Raw genomic sequence first — 25,948 nt, 5'->3', positions numbered from 1 at the left:
TACTCTCCCACCAAATAAGAGGAAAGAGCCAAACCATCAGAAACAAATGGAACAAAGTCACAAAGCACACAGGCGTGAAAATGCCTTTGTCACCTACTTGGATGACATTTATTATTCCCAGCTGGCCTTATGTCATTCCACGGCACTCCGAACGTCTTCCAAAAGAGGGGAGGGCCCTGGCCGGTGTTGCTCAGTGGTTAGAGCGCCAGCCTGGGGTCTCGGGTTCAATTCCTAGCTCAGGGCAGGTACCTGGGTTGCAGGTTCGAGCCCCAGCCCCAGTTGGGTGCATGCGGGAGGCAACCGATCAATGTGTCTCTCTCACATCGATGTCTTTCTCTCTCTTCCCCCCCTTCCACTCTCTCTAAAAATATCAATGGAAAAAATATCTTCGGGTGAGGTTAACAAAAAACAAAAAAAGAGGGGAGGGAGTTGGCTACGCAGTGGAAACGACCTTGAGATAAGACGACAGGCTTCTCTCCATGTCCCAGGTCTGAGCCAGCTGGCCCCTCTACAAAAGAGAGGCTCATAAACAGCAACCTCAAGTTCAGCCCCAACACCATCAAAGGGACTTTCATGGGCCTTCCTAACCAAGCATCCGGCCCAGGGTCACAAAGCTCAAGAGAGATTTTTCTACCGATCACCATGTCCCCAAAATAGTCACTTTTTTTAAAGAAACTTGGTGAGGTCTTGGGTGATCAGAGGGAACTAATAACAATTTCTGTTTCTGAAAGGCTCTAACATGTCGGGAGAGCAAACACGCCTTAGTAAAGAGCAAAAACCAGCCTCTTTCAGGGGCACCTTGAGATCTACAGTGAGAGTGACGGTGAGGTCCCACCTGTCCCTTGGCCGTGTCCCCCCATGTATCCTGGGTGACCAAGAGAAGGTGAGGCCTCCTGGCCCATCCAGGCCCCGACTGTCCCATGGGCCGTGGGTGTCCGGCGGGGTGGGCAGACCTGGCTCGGGCCCCAGCCACCAAGCAGCCAGCGTGGTGGGCCCGAGGACTCACCCTCTGGGGACATGCTCAGCCGCACCTGCAAACTGAGACGACGAGTGGGGCTGGGGCTGTGGGGCTGGGAGCTGGCGACAACCTGAGCGACACAAGACTTAACTCCTGTCTTCCGTGATGTCCCTGCCCCTAGCATAGCCCTGCACAAGGGCCCTGTCAAAGGGTTGAACCGACCCAGGAGAAACGCCCAAATGCAGGGAGAAAGTGGCACCTTCGGGTGACGCCAGGCGAGACCTCAGTCCCACCCCCCCGGCAGGCGGCTCTCGGGAGCTGTGGGATACGCCAGCAGGTGGCTTTCCACGGAGGACACAGGCTAAGAGCGGGCGAAGGAAGACAGAAGCGAAACAGCTGGCAGAAGGCGACAAAGACCAAGGCGCGGCCTCAGCATCGAGAAGCCCGCATGGCCCGTCTTCCCGTGTGGGCGACAGGCCACCTGGGCAATGAGGCTGACGGTGACAGGCCCCGCTTCCTCCTCTGGCGTGTGCTTAGCCCCCCACGCTGCTCCTCACTCTGTGGTGAGCCCACAGCTGTCCCCGTGCAGCCAGCTGGCAGGGCTGCCTGGCATCGCAAAGTCAAAGATAAGGGGGGGCATATCTAGGCAACAAGACCCAAAGGAGCACTCGACCCCGTCTAAGTTGATAGCAGCTCCCTCAAGCTCCGAGGGGGGACAGGTGTGCTGGGTACACACCTGGCCGGGGCCCCTGGAGACCGGTCGCTGGCAGTGCCACCGGATGGGAAAGGGTAAGAGCAATCTTCCCGGAGTTCCCAGAGCAACGTCAGAGCGGCCCGGGCACCACCCCCGGCCGTGCCATCTGGATGCAGCCCCTGGAGAGGCATCCAAATGAAATCCGTGCACCGCGTCCCCATCAAACGAAACATGAGACACCCAAGCCGAGAGGTGCACACCCGGGAGCCAGCGCCATCGAGGGGGACGACCCGCGGGCCCGCCACCAGGTGAACGAGTCAGCGAAATGAGGTCTATCCGTGGCCCCGAGCATCATTCAGCCTCAAAAAGTTAGGAAATTGGCCCTGGCCGGGTAGCTCAGTGGGTCAGAGCGTCATCCTGAGATGCCAAGGTTGCGGGTTCGATCCCCGGTCAGGGCACATACAAGAGTCAACCAGTGATGCACAGATAAGTGGGACAATGAATCCATGTTTCTCTCTCCCTCTCCCTCCCTCTCTCTCTGTCTCTCAAATCAATGAATAAAAATTTAAAAAGAAAAAAAAAGACACTTTGTGACTCACAGTTCCCCAGAGGAAGGGCCATGGCAGGACACAGGCCACGCTGGGACGCTGGAGGGTCCCAGGGTCCCTCTTGAGGCGCAGGAAGGGAGCTGGGGGGACCTTTACTGTGGTTTCCCCGGCAAGGAGCGGGTTTAGGAAAAATTTCAGTGGACTCTGGGGCCTAGAGGCTGTCACTGTCCCCAGTTGTCTGGGACCTGGCCCTGGGGTGATCAGGGCTGGGGTAACGTCCCTGAGCGTGAAAACCTGACCAAGGGGCGTCTGGGGTTTGCACCTGAGAGGTGCGCTCACAGGTGAGTCTCTTAGTACCTCTAGGAAGTGCCAGTCCTGGCAGGGGCCACCCCCCCAGGGTCAGCAAGGCCCCCCATGTCCAAGCAACACCGACAAGGAAAGGACATGGCGTTAACAGGACCGGAGGCTGAGGGATGGACTGAGGATGTCACTGGGTGCGCTAGTGGGGAACAGAGCCAAGAACTCCAGACGCAGCTCCCCGGCCCGTCCACACCCCTCTCCCAGCCCCCCCGGGGCAGGTGGGCAGTGGCACAGGAACGGGGTCCCCGTCAGTCCCGCCAGGAACGGCACAGAGGGATTAGCAGGATGGGAAAACCCCAGGAGGAGAAAGAAAGTGAGACCTAAGCAGGGAGGTTTCGGGGATGGGCGGTGTGTGTGTCTGTGCGACCCATGGGCTCAGCTCCGGGTCCCAGGCCCCGAGAGCCCCGGGGCCCTGCAGGCCGGGGTGCGGGCCAGAGCTCGCGCACTCCGTGATCCCCCACTTCAGAGCAACGACTTTCTTTCCCCCCCAAAAAAAAACCTGTAAATGAAAAAAGTGACAACGCAAGTCACCGGGCCGGTCAAGTATCAAGAAAAGGCACACGTCTGGTTCGGTTAAAGCCTGTCACGCAAACGGAATGGAGAGAAAACGGTGACAGTGACGACAGCTGCAGGGTGGACGTCCCCGCCGAGGTTTCTACCAGTTAGTCCCGAGGAGCGAGCGGCCCTGATGAGATCCCACGCAGGTTAATGAAAGCTGGTGGCCCTGGCGCGTCTGCAGGAGACCTCGAGCGAATCACTTGGATTTAGGGGGAAACGTGGCCTGTCTGCTCCGAGGGGGGCGGGCCTGAGGGCGTCCCAGGACAGCTGCCCTCACCCTGCCAGCTCCCTCCTTCGGTGTGGACCCGAGTTTTATGAGTCCACAGATTTCCTGAGTCACTGTGCGTGAAGATGACCAGGACAGAGGATGGACGGATTTGTAACAGATGAAAGTGATTTCCAACTTGGCCGAGAGCAACAGGAGAGGCCCCACCCGTGTCTGTGTCTGTGCCCGGGCTCCGGACGGAGCGGCTCAGCCCTGGACGTGGCCACCCCCTGAGTCATCACCAGCACACACCCCACCCATCAACCTACTTGGAGAAATGGAGCTGAGGGGTGAGACCCGGGGTCTGGGAGCCACCTGGGTGGGGAGCCAGGATGGCACAGATGGGACACCACCCAGCACCGAGTGCTGGCGACGTCCGCCTCCCGCCCACCCTGACACACTATGCCTGTCCTATCAAGAGTCCCAAGGTCTGCCCTGGCCGGTGTGGCTCAGTGGTTAGAGCATCGGCCCGACCACCAAAGGGTCGAGGGTTCGAATGCCGGTCAAAGGCACATACCTGGGTTGTAGGTTCCATCCCCAGCCCAGTAGGGCATGTGCGGGAGGCAACCAATCGATGTGTCTCTCTCACATCGATGCTTCTCTCTCTCCCTCCACTCTCTCTAAAAAAATCAATGGGAAATATCCTCAGGTGCGGGTTAACAAAAATAAATGAGGGGACAGGGCTGAAGAGACCCACCTGCCCACAAGGGTTCAGCCTCACCGAGAGGTTTCAATGGACTCTGATTGACAGAATGAGCTACAGAATCCGTTATTACCTAACGAAAATAGACTGGTTAGCAAAGTATTTCAAAATACAGTGTCCCCAAGGGAAAACTAACCAGAGGGTAGGCGGAGGGCAATGTATACAAACTGGACTCTGGGAAAAGGCGAAACAAGGCAATGTGGAAAGCCAAGAGGAGAGTCTTCTGGAAAAGCAGGAATCAGAATAGCCTCTCCGCTTTTCCTGTGAGGTCTCCCAATGCACTATATATAGCAAGGCGAGCCTCCTACAAATCAGGACACAGAGCTCCGTTATCGGAATTCAGCAAGGAGCTGGGCCGCCCCACAGTGAAGGGCAGGACCCTGGTGGTCACAGGGACCCCGATGGTCACAGAGCCCCTTCTCAAAATCCCCAAGTCAAGAAATCCAGAAACGTGGGTTAGCTTTGACTTACATGGTCTTTCCAAAGTGTGTTTTAATGAGGGCCTGACTGGCCTTGGGAGCAGGGGGGCTCCTTATGGGGACAGTCCAGGGCAAGTCGAGGACATCACGTAACATTTAGAAGCCTGGCCCAGGAGCACCGGATACTGGGAAGACCAGCAGCCACGGAGATGACTCAGTTTCCCGCCTGGAGGCAGATCTACCCCGCAGGTCCGGGAAAGGTGTGACCTGCGGGATTGATGGTCACCACAGTGAATGACCATCAGATAAGGATCCAGCTAGACCACAGTGTGGCAACCAGGAAGGTCACTGAAAGCTATGAAGGAATTGTATGAAAAACAACAAGGTTTCTAACCCATTTTTAAAACGGGCGAAGGACCTGAATGTTTCTCAAAGAACATCTGAATGGCCAAACAGGTACATGAAAAGATGCTCAGCGTCACTAATCATCAGGGAAACGCAAGTCAAAACCACAATGAGATACCACCACACACCTGTCAGGATGGCTATGACCCGAAAGACAAGAAATAGGAAGTGCTGAGAGGAAATGGGGAAAGGAAACCGTGTGCACTGTTGGTGGGAACGTAAATTGGTGCAGATACTGGGAAAACAGTGTGGCGGTTTCTCCAAAAGTTAAAATTATCTGAGTATATATCCAAAGGAAACAAAAACACTATGCCTGCCTGATCGGAGTGGCTCAGTGGTTGAGTGTCGACCTAGGATCCAGTAGATCGAGGTTCTATTCCCGGTCAGGGCACATGCCCAGGTTTCAGGCTCGATCCCCAGTAGGGGGCGTGCAGGAGGCAGCCGATCAATGGCTCTCTCATCATTGATGTTTCTCTCCCTCTCCCTCTCTCTCTCTGAAATCAATAAAGATATATTTAAAAACAAAACAAAACACTATGCCAAAGAGATATCAGCACTCCCTTGTCTATAAAGCATTATTTACAATAGTGACATGGAAACAACCCAAGTCTCCATGGACAGATATAGCTGTAACATATATATTCCACATCATATATTACATATTAACATTCCAATTAAATATAATGGAATTTTATTCAGCCATTCCAAAGAAAAAAATCCCACTGTCTGTGACAAGATCCATGGACCCTGAAGGCATTATGCTGAGTGAAATAAGTCTGTGATCTCACCTATGTGGCCTTGTCCTGGCCTGTTCCTGTCCCCTGGGTCTTGTCCTGATGTCTGCGTTTGCAAGTCTTTTAGTCCAAGTCAGATGGAGGTGCCGAGCCTCCCAGGGGCAGGGCTCTGCCACCGGCCAGGACAAGCCAGGCTCCCTGGGAAACGGAGGGGAGGAGAGGAGACCCGAGCACGAACAGAAATCAAAGGAGAACCCTGCCAGGTCTCATTTCAGGCTCTTCTGAAAAACCAACCAACCCTAAAGCTTAGGGCAATGACGCAGGTAGAGCACTGATAACCCGGTGAGCCTGGGAAAGGGAGTGAGAGTCACAGGAAAGGGCAGGGACAAAAGTGACAGTCGGTCCGAGAGAGCAGGAGAGCACCCTGATGGTGTTTTCCCAGAGTCGACAGAAGGACACAGGATGCCACGCTCGAATCCAAGTACGGAGCCCAGGTTGCGAGAAAAGTCACCACGGGTTATTTCACGCATAAACGCTATGGTCTCCATCATTCTAGAGAGACAACGAGAGGTGTCACCACAAAGCTATGGAAGCCAAAGGCGAAATATTACACAGTAACCCAGACAGGGTTTGCGGCAGAGAGAGGGGACTCTCAAGACAAGAGCGCTGGCCCCTCTGGGGCCACGGGATTAAGTCCAGGAGGGGCGCGTGGACCTGGGCCCAGCACCCACTTTACAAGTTGGGAAACTGAGGCAGTAGGCATGTGCAGGTCTCCCCCAGGCAAGCCCAAGCCCAGCCACCTCGGGCTGTGCTTTCCAAGATCCTCCCTGTTTCTGGGAGCATACGTAGCAGGATTGGGGTTTGCTGGTGTTACCTGTCACCCGGTCACCCCTGAGGTTCAAGAGGGGGACGGCGGGGCTTTCAAGGCACAACTCCCTGCCTCCTCCCTCCGACTCCCTTGGGCAACATCTCCTTATAGGAATGATGATTCTTCAACATCCCTCCGATGTCCCCGATAATTACTCTGCTTTCCTGCCACCAGAACCCCTGCCCCCTAGGCCGATCCTGTGTTCTGGTCCCTCTCTTCCTCCAGCCCATCAGCCTTGCGCCCTTCGGTCACTTGCTGCCCCTTCCGCCCTGGGCCCAGGTGGCAGCAGCCTGGTCCCCCTGGACACTGTGCTGGAGGCCGAAGCCTATCAGTAAAGAGACATCCAAGCTTCCTACCAACAGAAACCTGTGCCGAGTCGCCCTCGACACCCTCCCTTGGGAGCTCCAGGCGGGTGTGTGTGTCAGACTCAGACACCCCTTTCTTTCCACCTGTGGCCTCAAGGGAGGTGGCTCCTCCCACCAGCCTCGGCCAGCACCAAGGAGGCCCATGTGACCAAGAAGGGCTTCCCAAGCCAGAACCGCCCACTAGACCACAGCCCAGGGACACAAGGGCTGATCTCCCTACTGGGTGGGGGACACAGGCAGGACCTGACGCCCCCCAGGATCACCCAGGCGCCCTCTCATTCCACTGGGCGCGACTCAGGAGGATGCTTCTGGAACCCCCTGTGCAAACGAAGCCGTGATGTAGACCCCAGCCGCCACCTCCAGAGGCTCGCAGGCCGGGGCAGGAGGGGTGTCCGGGAGGCTGCCTTCTGGGTTCCCACGGAGCGGGGACCCACAGTGGTCTAAAGAGCTGACGCTGAGAGAAGCCACCATCCAGAGAGTGTCAGCGGGCGAGGCTTCCCCGACTAAAGGGCGCTCTCACTATGCATTCCCACGAGCTCTGATGGAGCAGCCCTGTCCAGGGCAACGACGCAGCACAGAATAGACGCCAACTGTCTGCACCGGGCTTCCACGGTCTCTGTGCAAAGGCACTGAACACATTTTGGTCTGGCAGACAATAAGTCAGTTCCCAGGCTTCTCTGGCCGGTCCCCACGCCAGCTCCCCCGATCCAGGGCTTCGAGCCTACACCTTGCTCCTGCACAGGTTATGGCCCAGGTACAGTCCCAGGGTGCCCTGAGCCTGTCACACGCTCCGCCCTTCCGGCCCCTTGTCTGGCCACATCCTTTCGGGTTTTCAGAGTTAAGCCCACCTTCGGAGAGCCTCACTGGGCTGCGAGCCCCACTCGGGGCCCCTCCATGGACACGTCCTGCAGTGTGATCAGTCCCTAAGGTCAGGTCCATAAGAGGCGCAGCCTCCTCCTCATTTCCATCTCCAGGGCTGGGCTGGGGCCTGGCTCAGTGAGGAGCAGCTTGGGGCACTGGTTTGATCCAATGGGCAGGATCTGGGAGGCAGCTGTACACAGCCCGGGCTGCAACGGGCACACAAGTCACTCACGTCCAGAGGACCGGGAGGGCTCAAAAACCCACATGCCTCCAGCCCAGTCCTGAAAGTGCCAACGCCAGGCTTTCTGGGCCTGGAGGAGATAACTTACACCCAGGCCAATGCACCCACGGACCCACCCCAGGGAGAATGCCGGTCTCTCCCCATGAAAGCATTCAAGGAATTTTACTTGGGAGCTGGGAGGTGTCGGGGAACCTCTGAAGGCACCCAAATCCCTGAAGACCCGCCCAGAAGACTGTGCTGGTCCTTTGAGACAAGAGGTCGGGCCAGGGTGGAAGGGGAAATCACGGGTGGGTGTGATCGGACAGGAAAATGTGGGGTTCCAAGTCCCAGGAAGCCTTTCAAGGTGACGGATGCAAGACAGCTGCTCTGGGCTCCCATCCTCAGGCCCCTGTGTGCACATTGGGGGGTGATGGTTGCTACAAGGGGCAAACGACATTCTGGGTTGGAAGCATTTTGCCTACTGGAAAAGAAACTGTATTTGCTGAGGTATAAGTCTTTCTAAAAAGGAGGCCACAGGAGCCTCTGGCTGGTGACAACAGGAAGTGGTACCGGGTAAAGTTAAGCCCGTGGTGTAGGAGGCAGACACGTGGCTGCCTGGAGCCCTCATTCTGGGGACACAGGGCGTTTGTGTGAGCGGTCACCCCTCCCTTCTCGGCTTCAGGCTCCTGGGGAACAGGAGCCAGGAAATCCCACAGCCCTGTCCAGCAACGTTGTGTTTGCTGACCAGCCAGCCAGTGGGTGCCTCCAAGAGCAAGCAGGACAGTGTTGCTCAGCCTAGGAGCCATCACATAAGCATCACCTGTGTGGGAATCAAATATGCAGATTCCTGGGCCCAATCTCAGCCAAGCTGAGTCAGAAACACTGGGGAAGGAGCCTGACAACTGTAAGTTTTAACAAGCTTCTCATGATTCTCAAGAGAAATTTGAGAAACACCATCAGAGGAAAAGCTGTGGAGTCAGGAAGACCTGGGTCAAATTCCAGTACCACGACCTAGCAGCTGTGTGGCCTTGGGCAAATGACTTAACCTCTCTGAACCTCTGTTGACTCATTTGTAAAATAAGTAGGAAGCACAACCAGCCTGGCAAGGAGGGTCAGAGATCCGCAAAGGCAGGAAAGGGTATGCATGGTGAAGACCTATCCTCAGAGCCATGAACAATCTTGACCCCCATCTTTGGGAGGGGGGCAATCTGACACTGAGAACTCAAGGGGCTTCCTAGAGGCCCTCACAGGTGATGAAGGCCCGTATGAGCCCCTACACCAGGACTCAAGCAAAGGGAATAGGAGGGAGACATGGGCTAAGCTTTGAATGGAGGCCAAGGCCATCTGCCTTCCTAAGGGGTGTGACCTGGAGGTGGGCTCGGCTTACTAGATGGACCTGCAGTGACTCCCTTTGGGTAAAGGAAGAAGGAACAGCAGGCGTCCTGGGTGGGCCCAGCCTGAGTGTCCACAACTCCCGGGAGGTGCAGGGAGAGAAGGGACAGGGAGAGAGAAGGGACAGGGAGAGGGAAGGGACAGGGGAAGAGAAGGGACAGGGAGAGAGGAAGGACAGAGAGAGGGAAGGGACGGGGGAGAGGGACAGAAGGAGCCCAGTGTAACAATGCTCCCTGTTACTAACCATGGGCAGGACTCACCAACCCCCAGAGCCTCAGTCTTTCCATCTGGAAACTGGGTTAACTTTCGGAAACTTAAACAGTCAACTATGAGAAGGTGCCTGCAGAGTGGTCTGCTCACAGCTCGCATCAAGAGGCAGGCGCCGCTGGGATCACCCCGCCCGTTATCTGGGGTGCGCGGGGCACACAGGAACTTGGTGGCAGTTGCACCGTTGTCCCAAGACGAGATGTTATCTAAGACTGAGATTTACAGCCCTGTACTGGTTGGTAAAGTTATCAAACATCCTGGAGCACGGGGTCTAGCCAAAGCCAGAGGCAGGAACTTTCAGGCCAGGGCGCCTGGGAATTGGTTTCCCTCCTTTTTACTTAAAAGGCAGGAGCGGCCGGAGCGGAGGACGCCTGGGGGCCGCTGGAGTCCAGCCCTCGGATCATTCTAGCTCAGTGGCCAGGTCTGGGTGACACTCAGAGACAGGGCACCCCCTGCGCCCCGGCATCTAAAGTTCCCCGCTCTCTCGTCCCCGGGCGCAGAGGGGCCTCCTGCGGTGCACTGTTCCCCTCGGGCCATCGGCCCCTCGTGTCCAGCCGCTCTCCCGGCCACGCCCGCCCAGCGCCACCCACCGGGCGCCCCACACCAGGTGCCAGGCGCGCCCCAGACCAGGCGCCAGGAGCGCCCCACGCCAGACCCCGGGAGCGCCCCACGCCAGGCGCCAGGAGAGCCCCACACTAGGTCCCGGGAGCTCCCCACACAGGTCCTGGGGGCGCCCCAGACAGGTCCCGGGAGCGCCCCAAACCAGGTGCCTGGAGCGCCCCACACCGGGTCCCAGGAGCGCCCCACGCCAGGCGCCAGGAGCGCCCCACACAGGTCCCGGGGGCGCCCCCCACCCGGTGCCAGGAGCGCCCCAGACCAGGTCCCGGGAGCGCCCCACACCGGGTCCCAGGAGCGCCCCACACCGGGTCCCGGGAGCGCCCCAGACCAGGTGCCTGGAGCGCCCCACACAGGTCCCGGGAGCGCCCCAAACCAGGTGCCAGGAGCGCCCCAGACCAGGTCCCGGGAGCGCCCCACGCCAGGCGCGCCCCACACAGGCCCCGGGAGCGCCCCAAACCAGGTGCCAGGAGCGCCCCACACAGGCCCCGGGAGCGCCCCCCAGGTCCGCGCCCCGCCCGGCCCGCGCACCTGCTGAAGACCAGGCAGCCCAGGTGGTTGATGTCGTGGTCCGAGCGGCGGCGGCTGCAGTCCTCCCACAGGTCCTTGAAGGCCGTGACCGCCAGGATGAACAGCACGGGCGCCAGCGCCAGCCCCGGCTGGAAGGCGTTCAGCGCCGGCACGAAGTTGAGCAGCGCGATGAAGACGAAGTAGACGTTGGCCAGGCGGTGGAACTGCTCGAACAGGTTCTTGGGCAGGAAGGACAGCAGCGTGTACTTGGTGGTCTTGAGCCGGTTGTCCGCCAGGGGCCGCGCGCCCCCGCGGCGCCGCCGCGCGCCCTTGGCCGCGCCCTCCGCGGGGTCCCCGGCGCCGGGGGCCCGCAGCAGGTTGGAGCGCACGGTGCGCGTCCGGCCCTCGCGGCGCCCCCGCCGCCTCCGCCGCCTCCTGCGCGCCCGGGGCGCGGGCTCCCGCTCCATGGCCGCGCGTCGCCGCTCGCGCCCGGCCTCGCCAGCCTCCTAGGTGATCATCGCCGGCGGCCCGGGCTCCCCGCCTGCGGACGCACGGACACGGCGGTCAGCGCGCCCCGCCCGGCCCGGCCCGGCCCGGCCCGGCCCGGCCCGCGGGCCCCTCGCTCGCGCCGCCCGCGCCGCTTCCGCCGCCGCCCCGGCCCCGCCCCGGGCCCGCCCCGCGCCTCCCGCGCCCGCGCGCATAGCGGGAAACGCCAAAGAGCCGGCTGCAAACTCGGGGGCCGCTCGGGCTCGTTCCCCAGCCGAGCGCGCCGTCTCCCGGGCACCCTGGCTCCCCGCGCGCGCGCAGGGCTGGGGGCCTCTAGCGGGGGGACCCCCCCCCCCCGGAACCGCCCGGAATCCGAGTCCCAGCGAGCCACGCACCCCAGCGCTCGGGTGCCTCGGTCTGCCCGGGACAGCTGCTCCGGGGACCCCCGCAGAGGCGATGCCCCCGCGTCCCCGCCGCTGCCCAGCCTCCACCTGCCTCCAGGTTCACCTCTGGGGTGAGCCAGACTTTCTGTAACCTCCCTTCTGCAAATAGGATTTTTTAAATGTTTATTTGAAATCGAAGGGAGGAGTCCGGCACTGTGGCCAATACAGGCTCTTTTTCGTCTCTGGTGAACTCGGAGGGACAAAGGGTCCCTTGTGTGCGGGGCTCTGGGGTGGACTCTGCGACCCAGACCCGGGGCAGGGAATTGAGGGTGGCTGTTGGGGGGTGGGAAGGACCAGGAGGGTGTCTCAGGTGGCAGAAGTGGCTGTTGAGGCGAAGGACTCCCCGGAGTATCCACAGGGAGTGCGGGGACAATATCCCTGCCTGGGAGAGGGGTGGGGGCTCCGGCTTCCACAGTAAGACCCCCCCCAGATGTGCCTCCCACTGCAGAAGTACAGAGGGGACAAGGTGTCCAGGGTGTCTAGCCCTGGAGACCGTGGCTGGGGATGTGGGTGAAAGGCACAGTTTGGGGTGCCACCTGTCTGGATGTGGGGAGCTGCTGGCCCCCTCCTTTCTCTTCCTGCATCGGGACCCTCCGTCATCTCAGCACCCCAGCAGCTTCTGCTGGCCCGGATTCCTCCCCGGGGTGCGTGCTGGACTCACTTTTCTAACTTTGTTCAAACCACTTGTCGCTTCCCCGTGACCCGCTCTCAGGATGGTCCCCGCCTGCGCCCCAGCTTACACCCCATCCGGCCCTGTCAGGGAGCCTTACCACAGACCACAAGAGTTACCAGAATCCATCCCAAGGAGGGTGGAGGGACAGGTGCTGAGAAAATGCCCCCCCTTTCCCCCCATTGACGTGTGAAGGCCCAGGTCAGAGGAGGGTTTGGCTGAAGCTTCTGGCTTCCCAGGGAAAGGGTCAGATCTCCCAGGGGACCCACAGCTTCCCCGGTTTCCGTGACAAAGGCCTCCTGGATCACGTTTTCCTCCATCAACCCACCCCGGGAGGCTGGGGCCTGCCGGCTCCTCCATGTCCACAGCAGCCTGTGTCCCCAGGGTGTCCCCAGGGCCTCAGGTCGGTGGGTCTCCCTGCCTCCCAGTCTCCTTGCTCCAGCCAGTCTGGGTGTTGCCAGAGTGGTCACCAGACCCTTGCGGTTCTTACCCTGGAGCACACAGGTGTCCCCTGGTGCTTACAAGGTCAAATGCTGACTCCTCAGGCGGAGGTCCCTTGAGGCCCTCAGGGGACTGGCACCAACTTGCCGTTTTAACTCCGCCCCCCACTCCCGGCCTAGCCCCAGGGCGGGAGGTCTCCTTACCCTTCTCAGAACAGGCCTTGTTTCCGCCCATCCACATTCCGCCCTAAGGTTCCGAGGTTCCAGGGGTCACACTGCTCCTTACGCTGGAGCCTTTCCCCACCTGCCCTTCGCCAGTCCCGTTTCCCGCTGCGTTTCCCGCTGCGGCCTGGCTCCTCTGGCCTCCGGGAGGAGTGCGAGCCACCCAACCTCGTGGAATTACTTCTGTTCTGACCCACGTGCCGTGGTACGTAAACCTCCTTAGGTTGCTCCACAGCGGGTTGAGCTTGGATGCTCTGACTCTGCCCACTTGGGTAGACTCTGGGTTCCCCATCTGGACCCCTGGGCTCCAATGAGGCCTGGGTGCGAGTCACTTCTCCTGCCCTCTTTAAGCCCCGAGTCCCTTCTCTCAGGAACATATGTTGTCCTCGGGGACTTCCAACCGGGGGGCACAGGGAACTGGGCGGGGAGGCCTCTGCTCCAGGTATTGTAGCTGGGGCGGTCGGAAGGGCGTGGGCAGCCCTGAGCAGAGGCCTAAGGAAACAAGCCACCCGACGTCTGGGGAAGGCGGTGAGAGCAGCAGGCCGCGAGTTCGGGGCTCAGCCAGCGGGCGGCAGAGACCTGGCCCTCCAGGGCTCAAGTAGGGCCTGGCAGGTCATGATGAGGATTTGGCTTTTAGCTTCAGGAGAAGGGGAGCCTTGGAGGGGTTTCTTGTTATTGTTAATCCTCACAGGAGGATATATTTTTCCCATTGATTCTAGAGATAGTGGAAGGGGGGGGAGAGAGGAGAGAAACATCCATGTGGGAGAGAGACATTGACTGGTTGCCTCCCACACGCGCCTCGACCAGGGCAGTGAGCCTGCAACCCGGGTACCTGCCCTTCACTGGGCATCTAACCCAAGACCCTTCGGTGCACCAGCTGACGCCCTAACCGCTGAACACGCTGGCCTCGGAGGGTTTTGAGCCGAGGAGCCATGTGAGCGACCTTCTGGCCGCTGCGTGACTAGGATGCTGCAGGATCGTGGGGAGAGGGCACGGAGGCTCAGGATGCAGTGGCCACGGTGCGGGTGGGACATGGCCTCCTTCGAGCCTGCGGGATCTGTGGTTGGACCGGGAGGGGGGGTGACAGAAGACACGGAGTCAAGGACAGCCAGCAGCTGGAAACCCGAGTTTCTGGGGCAGAGAGACAGAGGGAGGGGCAGGCCTGGAGGTGCCATGGGAGGCAGGGGTGCCCACATCGGAGCTCAGAGGGGAGACCCAGCGGGTGGCGGCCTGGGGTCAGAGCGGATCTGGTGGAGCAGAGTGAGCGGGACCAGGGGTGGGGCTGGGCAACGTGAGCAGCGCAAGGGCTTGTCTGGCCTTTGGAAGGGACAGGCCTCTGGGTTTGCTCCGGATGCAGCAGGAAGCTGTGGTCTGCCCCAGGCAGAGGCATAAGACCGAGAATCTGATTTCCCTTTGAGAGAATGAAAGATGGGTTTTCTTCTAGGAGTTTTATGGTTTCTCAACTTACATTTAAGTCTTTAAGCCACTTTGAGCTTATTCTTGTGTGTGGTGTAAGTTGGCCGTCCAGTTGCCGTCTTTGGCGTGTACCTCTCCGCTTTTCCCAGCACCATTTATTGAAGAGACTGTCCAGTGTATGCTCTTGCCTCGTGTGTGAAATATTAATTGACCATATAGGTGTGGGTTGATATCTGGGCTCTCCTGTTCCACTGATCTGTATCTCTGTTTTTATGCCAGTACCAGGCTGTTTTGATTACTGTGGCCTTGTAGTGTAGTTTTATATCAGGTTGTGTGATCCCTCCAACTCTGTTCTTCTTTCTCAAGGTTGCTGAGGCTTTTGGGGGTCATTTTTGGTTCCATATACATGTTTGGAATATTTGTTCTAGATCTGTGAACTGTGCCATTGGCATTTGTGAACCAATGTCACCCCCAATGAATTCAATTTTAAAAACAAGAATGGAAGATGGGTTTGGAGCCCAATGGGAGTGGGTGAGGCAAGGAATTGGGGGGTGGCTCAGTCCTGGGCAGTGGATGGGAAAACTGGAAGTACGTTTCCCACAGGTAGACTTAGCGTGATTGGCCACCAGGTGGAATGCTTGGGTGAGAGAAAGAGCCGACTCGAGGGTAACAGTCAAGAGTTAATGACTTGGGGACATACAAGGGAGCTGGACATGCCACCCAAAATATGCCACTTTGGCCAATTATTGATTATTTTGAATTAAACATACTTGAGAAACAGCCAGAGCAGAAAGGACCCTCTGAGCCTCCTTTGTCCCCCCTGAGAGCAGGAGACACATCCTCACTGTGAAGGGGACCCTCCCTAGACCAGGAGGATGGAAGGTTTCCTTTATCATCAGAAACAGGAATGTAGGGCACAAGGGCCGTATATACAAACCTTGAATGTCTTCACTGACTTACTACCATAGCCCAAACCCCTTTGTCTTGTCAATTCTTCACACATTGATTGTTTCCGTATCTAAAAGGTATTGCCCTCGCTGATGTGGCTCAGTGGTTAGAGCATCAACCTGAGCACCAAAGGGTTGTGGGTTCCATTCCCAGTCAAGGGCGCCTACCTGGGTTGCAGGTCTGATCCCCAGCCTGGTGGGGGCACATTTGGGATGCAACCAATCGATGTTTCTCTCCCCCTCCCTCCCACTCTCTCTAAAAAATCAATGGTAAAAATATTCTCCGTGAAACAAGATGGTGAGTAGGTAACAGCTGCACCCGCCGCCTCCTGCAACCACATCAGAATTACAACTAAAATACAGAACCACCAGCACTCAGAACCTCCTCAGATCTGGCTGCACAGAAGCCCCACAACCAGGGAGCTGAAGCAGCACGGAGAGCGGGAGGAGGGGCGTAGAAGCGGGCGGATCGAGGCTGAATCGCACAGACGCAGCCACAGGCCCACCCCCGGTGCCCCGGTTGAAACCTGGGAGGGAACCTCGGCAGCTGAGGTTTCCGGGAGGAGCGAGGGGTCCCAGCCCCACACAGGCCCCAGCCCAGGGCTCCAGGCCGGGAAGAGACGTCCCCACAACTCCGGGCTGTGAAACCAGCGGGACTGTCCCTGAGGGTCGCGGAGGCCGCGGGAGCCCCAGCAGCTCCTCTAAAGGGCCCGGCGCGGACTCACCCGGACGCTCCCTCTGAGCCCAGCACCAGGCAGCGGCCTGAAAGGACCCGGGACACTCGGGGGAACTGACCTGCCTGAGATCCGGGCGAGAGGCGGAGGGCGGCTTCCTCCCGGGCAGAAGGGCTGGCGGAGGCCGTGGCTCCTGTGGCGAGTCCTCCCCGCACAGCCGCAGGCAGGCGCCATGTTTGAGTCGCCAGCGCCTGATGCACACTGTTGGCCCCGCCCCGTGATTCCCGGAGGCCCCGCCCCCCCCACCTGCAGGCTCATCCGGGCCATTTCCAGGGGCTTTTCTGTGCAACTGGTCTCTTGAGCCCCATGCTTAGGACTTCCCTAGAATCTCTGAAACAAGCAGCAATGGGCCCCATACGGCTTGATAAGCGGCCCCAGGCCTGGCACTAGCGGCAGCTGCACTGGCTCACAGCTTGGCCTCTCCTGGGCACCTCCAAGCCCAGCACAAGCAGCAGCCACCTACGGTTTGCTGTGTAGCTCAGGCTGGGGGGCCCTGGGCAAGGCACTGGCACAGGCTGACTTTGCACCTCCCGGGAGGCCCCAGAGACAGTGCATCTGGTGGTCAGACTCGACCACGCTGGATTACAACCCTACCACATCCACGAGTGACACTCAAGGGGCGCACTTGGTGAACACCAAAGCCCCACTGAAGTAAATCCTGCTCCATAGGGGTGTCTCCAGCACAGCAGCTCTCTGGCTGTAGCTGCAGCTGGTCCTCACAGCTGATTGGCCTGGGGGTCAGTTCCTCCCAGTGAGGCCAACAGCAACCAAGGATCAGCTACAACAGGACAGTGCACACAGCCCACACAGGGGAGCACCTAGAAGGCCCAGCTCAGGTGACTGGGGAGGCTGAGCCACTGGGCCCTACAGGACACCTACTACACAAAACCACTACAAATTGCAGGAGACATAGCAGCTCTACCTAATACTTAGAAACAAACGCCTGGAAGCAGCCAAACTGTGGAGGCAAAGAAACATGTCACAGAGGAAAGAACAGAAGAAATCTCTAGAAGAGGAACTAACTGAAATAGAACCAAGCAAGCTAACAGATACAGAGTTCAGAATTTTGGTTTTAAGGATGTTTAAACAGACTATTAGGGAAATAACTGAGAAAATCGATAACATAATTAAGTACCAATTTGAAATGAAGGCTACAAGAACTGAAATGAAGAATAATTCACAGGGGATCAACAGTAGAGTAGAGGATGCTGAGAATCAAATGAGCAATTTGGAACATGAGGAAACAGAAAACACCCAACCAGAAGAGCAAAAAGAATCCAGAAAAATGAAAATAGTATAAGAAGCCTCTGGGACAACTTCAACAGGCCCAACATTCATATTATTGGGGTGCCAGAAGGAGAGGAAAGAGACCAAGAAATTGAAAACCTCTTTGAAAAAATAATGACAGAAAACTTCCCCTACCTGGGGAAAGAAATTGACTTACAAGTCCAGGAAGCACAGAGGGTCCCCAACAAGAGGAACCCAAAGAGGCCCACAGCAAGACGCATCATAATTAAAATGCCAAAGGTTAAAGACAGAGAGAGAATCTTAAAAGCAGCAAGAGAAAAGCAGTTAGTTACCTACAAGGGAGCCCCCATAGGACTGTCAGCTGATTTCTCAACAGAAACCTTGCAGGCCAGAAGGCAGTTGCAAGAAATATTCAAAGTGATGAAAAACATGGAACTACAATCAAGATTGCTCTACCCAGCAAAGCTATCATTTAGAACTGAAGGTCAGATAAAGAGCTTCTCAGACAAGGAAAAGCTAAAGGGGTTCATCACCACCAGACCAGCACTACAGGAAAAGTTGAAGGGTCTTCTTTAAGAAGAAGCTAATGAACAAAAGAATCTGACAAACTAAATAGATCTAGACACATTGACGCAGGCAACAGACGATCATATTTCAGAGGAAAGAGGGAAGGGGGGTGGAGGGTGGGAAGAGATTAACCAAAGAAGTTATATGCATATATGCATAACCCATGGACACAGTCAATGATGGGGTGAAGGCCTGGGGAGGGGGTAGGAGCGAGGTGGAGGGATCAATTGGGGGGGAAAATAGGACACTTGTAATACTCTCAACAATAAAGATAAAAAGAAAAAAAAAAGAAAAAAGAAAGAAAAAATATTCTCCAGTGAGGATTAACAAAACAATAAAATATAAAATAAAATAAAATATATAATAAAATAAAGAGGTCGATGAGAAGTTCCTATAAGATGCTAACATTGCTGCTCTCAATTTACTTCTGAGCTGGGGGAGGGAATAAAGGATTAGGAAGCAGGAGGGCAAAGTATTTAGGCTGGAATGGAAATGTTTATTCGCACTGGTTACGAGCTGGGTGGATCAAGCTCTGAGCCAAGGCAGCCTTCATGGGAATTAAAAACGCTGGGATGGTGAAACTATGAAGCTGGCATTTTTATATATCACACCTCCCATTCGATGAGCCGTTAATTCCTCCAGGACTTTCTGTTTCTAAACACGTTTCGTTAAGTCTGATCCATGGATTTGCAAGGCTGGTCTCCAGGGCTGCCTGCGTGGGGGGTGGGTCTGGGCTGCGAACAGTCCCCCCGACCCTCGTAAAGGCCCTCACCCCTGGGTGCTGCTGCCTAGGGACAGACAGACAGACTCGGGGGCTGTGACGTGCTGAAAAGCAGAGGTACCTCGAGCTAAGCAACCACATTTCTTCCCACGGTGGCGGGCGGGCCGCTGACGATGCCAACAGGAATTCACGCGGCGGGCGGGAAGCCGAAGGGCCGCCGGGCGCATAAACCGAGGCGTGGAAAGCAATCGTGATGGTAACAAACTATTTCCCTGTGGAGGGGCCGGGCAGACGTCCCCTCCGGCCATCGCCTTCAGACCGGGGGCACCCTCAGCACGCCCCGCGCACAAGGCTGTTGTAAGCTCCCGACGAGGCACAGGCCACGCGCAGGTCTTTGCTTTAATGAAAGAGATCTTTGGGGTGAATAATTGAAAAATCATCTACTGACCTTCCCCCAGGGCAAGTTTTGGGGGGAAAGGAGAGGCACAGTGCGAAACATTTTTTCCCCTTTTCTTAAGATTTTGTGTGTTTTTTTATTATTAGAGAAGAGGGAGAGAGAGAAAAACATCGATGTGAGAGCAAAACATCAGTCGGCTGCCTCCTGCATTCCCCCTACTGGGGTCGGAGCCTGCAACTCGGGCATGTGCCCTGACCGGGAATCGAACCTGCGACCTTCCAGCGCCCAGGACAATGCCCCACCACCTGAGCCACACCGGCCAGGCCAGGGCAGTGCTTAACGTCTTACGACTAAACACATTTTAAGCAAGAGATATCACGAGCGTAACGACCCTGCCCAATCCTTCCTTCCTTTTTACCATTTCATGGTACATGACGTAGAGTCCCGTCTCCTGCTGTTTGGACGTGTGGGCTGTTTCTGCTTTTTTCCGCAATGAATACCCTTTGGCCTTCTCCTTCGCACATTTTCGCAAGTGTGTCTTTAAGCCGGACTCCTAGACGAGTGACTGTGGGTCAAAGAGTAAATGCATCTGTGGTCTGGCTCGATTGCCAAATTTCCCTGTGCTGCAGGATCACCTCCAAGCCTCTCCAGCACCGAGTCTTACCACTCCTCTGTATTCTCGGACACCTGGAAGGTGAAAAACAGTGTCTCGGTTTAGTTTCACTTCTATTTTGAATGAGATTGCTCATCGTTTTATGATTATTATTTTTATTTCTCACCTGAGAGTATGTTTCATTGATTATAGAGAGAGATGAAGAGGGGAGACAGAGAGAGAGAAACATCAATCGGTTACCTGCCCCGACTGGGGATTGAACATTCAGCCTGGGTATGTTTAAGGTGCTCACAGATGCTCCTGGAGTTAGGAGGTGGTTATGTCCCAATAAACCCATCGCGAGTTGAAAATATACGATGAAAAATGCATTTAATACATCAAACCTACCAACAGCACAGCTCCGCCTGGCTGACCTGAAACGGGCTCAGACGCTTCCATTAGCCCACAGGTGGGCCGTGATCTTGAGTTTCATCTCAAGAGGAAATGTCTTCTTCTTCTCACCAGAAACAGGAGACGCAGGTGGGTATTTTGTAGACAAAAACACACGGAAAAAAAATCCAAAAACGCTGGCAACACAGCTCACTGTGGAGTGTCCGTTGCTTGCCCTCGTGATCGCCTGGCTGATGGGACTGCACCTCACTGCCCTGCCCGGCATCACAACACTGTATCTTACCCAATATCACCAGCCCGGGGAAAGATCCAAGCTCAAAAGTTTTTTTTTAAAAACATATTTTTTTAATTGATTTCAGAGAGAGGAAAGGAGGGGAGAGAGAGAAATAGAAACATCAATAATGAGAGAGTCATTGATCGGCTGCCTAGCCCGCAACCTGGGCCTGGGCCCTGACCGGGAATCGAACCCCAATCTCCTGCATCCTAGGTTGATGCCCAACCGCTGAGCCACGCCCGGCCGGACTCCAAACTCAAAATTTAAAGTAAAGTTTCTTCTCACTTCCTTGCATCTCACTTTCGCATAGTTGTGAAGCCCAACTATTGTAACTCGAACCATCGTGAGTCGAATCATCATAAGTTAACACATAAACTACACATTATTTACTTACTTATACATAATTATACGTTATTACACATATTATAATACATCATCATAATGCAATCTGTTACATACATCACATATGCACGCATGTAGTGTGTGTACATACACACCGTGGGGCGATACAACTTTAAAATGACAGTGAGGGCTGTGGGAAAGGAGCCTCGGAGAACTTGAATGGGATTTGGGGATTTAGAAACATAAATGAAACAGAAGTAAAAGGGAAACGGGGCAATAAGCTGGGAATGGCTGAATGCGGATCTGGAAGCTGCAACTGTGGAAATATCCCAGGACTTAGAGCGAAATGACATAAAGGCAGATCCCTCCAAGCCAGACTCTGTTGCCAGTGGTGCCCCAGGAGAGCGTGGCCAGGGCGGGGGGGGGGGGGGGGCGGAGAAGACACAGATGCCACTTAATAAAAATGATGGGCTAGCTCAGCTGGTGTGGCTCAGTGGTTGAGCATTGACCTTTGATCCAGGAGGTCATAGTTCGATTCCTGGTCAGCTCCATCAGGGCACATGCTCCATCCCCAGTAGGCGGCGTGCGGGAGACAGCCGATCAATGTTTCTCATCGATGTTTCTCACTCTCTACCCCTCTTCTTTCCTCTCTCTCTCAAATCAATAAAAACATATTTAAAAAAGAAATGATGGGTTGGACTTGCCATCCGTGGGCCGGGGGGGGCTCTGAATAGGAAAATTTAATCAAACTTGGCCAGTGCTTCTGGATTCGTGTTAACAACAGACAACAGGAGTCCAGTCTCACCGAACGTTCCCTCTGTCCCCTGGGGTCTGCATGTCTGTACCTGTCACAGGATCTGCGACATGGCAGCTGAGGGACGTGGCATCTGTGGTCACAGCCCCTAATCGGCGCCGTGTGAGTTAATCCAGAGGGAGCTGACTCTGGTGGGCCTGACCTGAGCAGGTACGTCCACAGAAGAGCTAGGAAGCAGCAGCAGGCGGCCTCCTGCCCGTCGAGAAGAGGTGAGATGTCGTGTTCACATGGGCGGGTCCGCGCTCAGTGACCCCCCAGCTGACAGCCCGCGAAATCCACGGACCACAGTCCTCCAACCATGAGGATCTGGGTTCCACCAAGAAGCAGTGAGCTGGGAAGATAACCCAAGCCCTGGATGAGACCACATCCCGTGCTGACACCCACATCTCAGGGGACACAACAAACCCACGTCCAGGGCCCCAACCTACCCAGACTGTGGGTCATAAGTAGCTGTTGTGCATGTTTGTTTCGCCACCATGGAGAGCTCGCCCCGGTGAGGTGCTCGGCAGGTCCTTGGGGTACAGGGGTGGGTCCTCCGGCTGGGAGGGGCTGCACCGGGTGGGTTTGTTATGTGTCCCCCTGAGCAGAAGGGTCGATGTCTGAGGGACACCCCTCAGTGAGGGGTCCTTAGGGATCTGCCCTGAAGGGTGGTGCTTGGTTCTGGACAGCCGTGGTTCTGTGAGCTTCAGGAAATAGCTTCATCTCCAGGAGACTCTCTCACCATCCGTCAGTGTGGACCGTGTGTCCCCCCACCTGGGGGACAGAGTGAGCGCTCATGCCCTGACCGGTGTGGCTCAGCGTCGGCCCGCGCACCAGTGTCGCAGGTCCGATTCCCAGCCGAGGGCACGTACCTGGGTTGCAGGTTCGATCCCTGCCCTGGTCAGGGGCATGGGTAGGAGGCAACCAATCGATGTCTCTCTCTCTCTCCCCTCCCTTCCACTCTCTGTAAAAATTAATGGAAAAAACATCCTCAGGTGCGGATTATCAACAACCACAAAAGCAAGCTCTTGTTACCATACGGGTAAGCGTTGGCGTGTCACCGTGCCATCTCAGAGGCCTCGTCGGGCTGGCTCGGAGTTAGGCTGAGCCTGTGGCGTCTGCCACCAGACCAGGGTGAACACGGGGGCCGGTGGTAAACGTGACCAGCAAAAGGACCACTGATTGTAATGATAACCCCCGTTTCTAAGTAAAGGGTAAGAGAAGCGTGTGGCCCACTTGCGGACGTTCCTACACGTATGGACAGAATGGACACAAATAGCTGGTTTATGGTGAGAACTCGGTGAGTAGGCTGAAGGTGGGACCCCCATCCGGAGACTGAATTAGGGGTGAGAAGCCCGTGGCCAACGCCTAGGGGTAGGGACTCAGGCACGCCTGGAGGTGGGGCTCCACCGTGTGACAGCCAGACAGGGTCAGATGCCGGCCTGGGCTGAGCAGGGTGACCACAGGTCTGTTCGGAGGGACTAAAATCTATAAAAACACACAAAGAACAAACTTGTCGCTCCCCAGCCTCAGAGAGGGACAGGCCCTGGCCAGCCAGGGTCGATGGGTCGGGTTATGGTGGGCGAGACCCAACCCAACCGAATCCGGAGTGTCAGAGATCAACAAAGCCGGACACTAGTGAAAGGGGGCAGGATAGATGTTCTGGGTAGCTTAGCTGGTCAGAGCATTGTCCTGATACGCCGAAGTTGTGGCAGATACAAGAAACAACCAATGATGCATAAATAAGTGGAAACAGCCCGCCCTGGCGTGGCTCAGCGGTTGAGCGTCGACCTAGGAGCCAGGCGATCAGGGTTCGATTCCCGGTCAGGGCACAGGCCCGGGGTGCGGGCTCGATCAATGACTCTCTCATCATTGATGTTTCTATTTCTCTCTCTCCCTCTCTTTTCCTCTCTCTGAAATCAATAAAGATATATTAAAAAAAAAAAGTGGAAACACATTGATGTTTCTCTCTCTCTCTCTCTCTCTCCCCCTAAAAAATCAGTACATAAAAAATTAAAAGAAAAATCCTACAGGTAAGTGGCTTTGAATTAGGCGGTAAAAAGAATGCAATCACCCTAATCTATAAAAGAAACGCACCCTCTTTTGTATTTTGTGAGTAGGCAGCTGGCGGGGACATACAGAGCAGTGAAGACCCTGTTTCCACACCAACGCTAGGCCTGCTCAGGGAGCCTGGGACCTTGGAGCCGAGGAAGTTGGACATAAAGAGATTCTCCTCGGGCCCTGGCCAGTTCGGCTCAGTGGTTGGAGCGTCAGACCGAAGGGTCACGGGTTTGATTCTCGGTCAAGGGCATGTACCTCCATTGCAAGTCCCCCGAGCGGGAGGCACCCGATGGATGTGTCTCTCTCACATTGATGTTTCTCTCTCTCCCCCCTCCGCCCTCACTTCCACTCTCTCTAGAAATCAAAGGAGTAAATGTCCGCGTTCGAAGGTTAAAATAAAAAGAGGTTCTATTCTGCACCTGCACCTCCGCAGGGCTCCCTGGGATCCCCAGTTGTTTCTCAGCCCCCCCAGCCCTGGGCCTGGCCAGCCCATGTCCCTGCAAATCAAAAATGTTTGCCTCCGATGCCAGAAATCAGACCATTCAGGGAGAAAGTTAAATATTGGCCAAACCCTCAAAGGACCCTCAAAAGGAGCTTTCTCTGAAAGTTCCCAGCATGTTCGGGGCTCTGGGAAATTTTAGTTCTTAAAATAATACTCTCCAGGGTGTCACGTGTTGAGATCCGGAGGGCGGAGTGGCTGTCCCTTCGGCAAACCCCACTGAGGGCCGCGGCTGGGCTTCTCTGCGCACAGGCCGCCTGACTCCCCTCATAGAACCCTCTTGTCTCCAGGACTGAAAGGGGGGATTGTCCCCGCGCAGGGGGGGCTGTCACAGACGTGATGTCCCCAGACTTCAGCAAAGCACAGGGCTGTGGGAGTGAGTGTGGGCCACTGCACAGCGCGCCCGGCAGGCTCCCTGGCACGGCCGGGGGGCCGACCCAGGCCTGGGCCTCTCTGGGGCACCGTCACCTCCCCGTGTCCTTTATTTTTATTTTTATTTCTATTTTTTTAATATATCTTTATTGATCTCAGAGAGAGGAAAGGAGAGGGAGAGAGAGAGATAGAAACATCAATGATGAGTCATTGATCCGCTGCAGCCCACAACCCAGGCATGTGCCCTGACCGGGAATCGAACCCTGATCGCCTGGATCCTAGGTCGACGCTTACCCACTGAGCCCCGCCTGGCCAGACCTCCCCGTGTCCTTTAATTCTCACCCCAACGTTGGCACACGCCTCAGGCACGAGCCCAGTAGCCGGGGCAGTGGCTCGTATGTTTGAGCAGCTACTGATGCTAATATTTGCCGGGAGAGGGATGACTAGCTCATAGCAATAGATCCATTTGAGAAAGCGGTCGAGGGACGTGCCCACGCGTTTGGCCGCAGTGGGGTGGGTGGCATCTGTCCCCTCACTCTCTCCGCCCTGACAGCTCCTCCTGGGGACACTCCCCTGGGCCTAGGCTCTTCGGGGCCCATAATCCCATTGACTCTGGGTCTCACCCCCACTTTGCAGCGAACAAGCTCACAGGGGATGGGGCCCAGGGTTTATAATTCGCTAGAGGATCAGGCCTCCACATTTGCTTTAGACGCTGCGTTTTAAAGCGGGCCACGCGGAGAGGGTGCTGGGCCACCGAACCCGAGGCTGCCCTTCCCTGGGCTTTCTCTCTCTCGGCAAACGCCTCTCGGGGCGTCCACCCGGCCCAGCCCGGCATGCCCTCGCCCTGCTTCTCCCTGGGACAACTTCCAACGTCCTGTTTGCAATGATCCTGTCTGGATCCAGCCCGCGGGTGGGATGGTGCCCCATGTGGATCAGCCTGAACTGGGGTCCAGCCGCCACCCCTCTCCCAGGCCCCCCGGGCGGGGCTGCAGAGGGCACTGAGCTGCCAAGGCCTCCGACGGGTGGGGCAGGACCCGAAGGCAAAGCTGCACCGTGGTGATTTCAACGCGGAGCGCAGGGCACCGCGTGGGGGGCCAGCTGGGGTTCTGACTCGCCCCCATCGGGAGGCCAAACCGCAGAGGCAGCGAGCGTGCCCTGGGCAACACTGCCACCTGGTGGCACGCGCCGCGCCTGCACGCCCAGCGCGGGACAAAGGTCAGCCAGAAACGTGGAATCAGAGCATCGCAGTGGCCCCCGACTTCAGCTGCTGGGGGACACACGGCCGAACCCCAAAACACTGCTTTCCTTTTCATTTAGAGCCTTTCCCTGGACTTTCCACGAAGATGTAGCTTTTACCATCTATCTAGTCCGATTCTACCTATTCCCCGAAAATGTCCTGTTTACTCAAAGCAGCAGCGGCTCATGTTTCTAAAATGAACTCGCCCTTCAATCGCGTTCCCCAAACCCACGCTTCCGTTTCAACGGGATGTTTCATGAAGAAAAACCTCTCCTTCCCCATTTGTATTGGATCCCAAAGTGGTCTAAGACACGGGCGAGCTCTGTGTGTACGT

At 56.6% G+C, this 25,948-nt stretch overlaps 1 pseudogene; it reads right to left on the bottom strand.

Moving 5' to 3' along the window:
- Positions 1-7,806: 7,806 nt before the first annotated feature.
- LOC148090667 (phospholipid-transporting ATPase VA pseudogene) lies at positions 7,807-11,209 on the bottom strand (annotated as a pseudogene).
- Between the last annotated feature and the right edge of the window lie 14,739 nt (positions 11,210-25,948).

The sequence above is a fragment of the Miniopterus natalensis genome, chromosome 22 (genome assembly GCF_054644295.1).
Source record: "Miniopterus natalensis isolate mMinNat1 chromosome 22, mMinNat1.hap1, whole genome shotgun sequence".
Classification (NCBI taxonomy): Eukaryota; Metazoa; Chordata; class Mammalia; order Chiroptera; family Miniopteridae; genus Miniopterus; species Miniopterus natalensis.
This window is presented reverse-complemented; position numbering and strand designations above follow the sequence as displayed.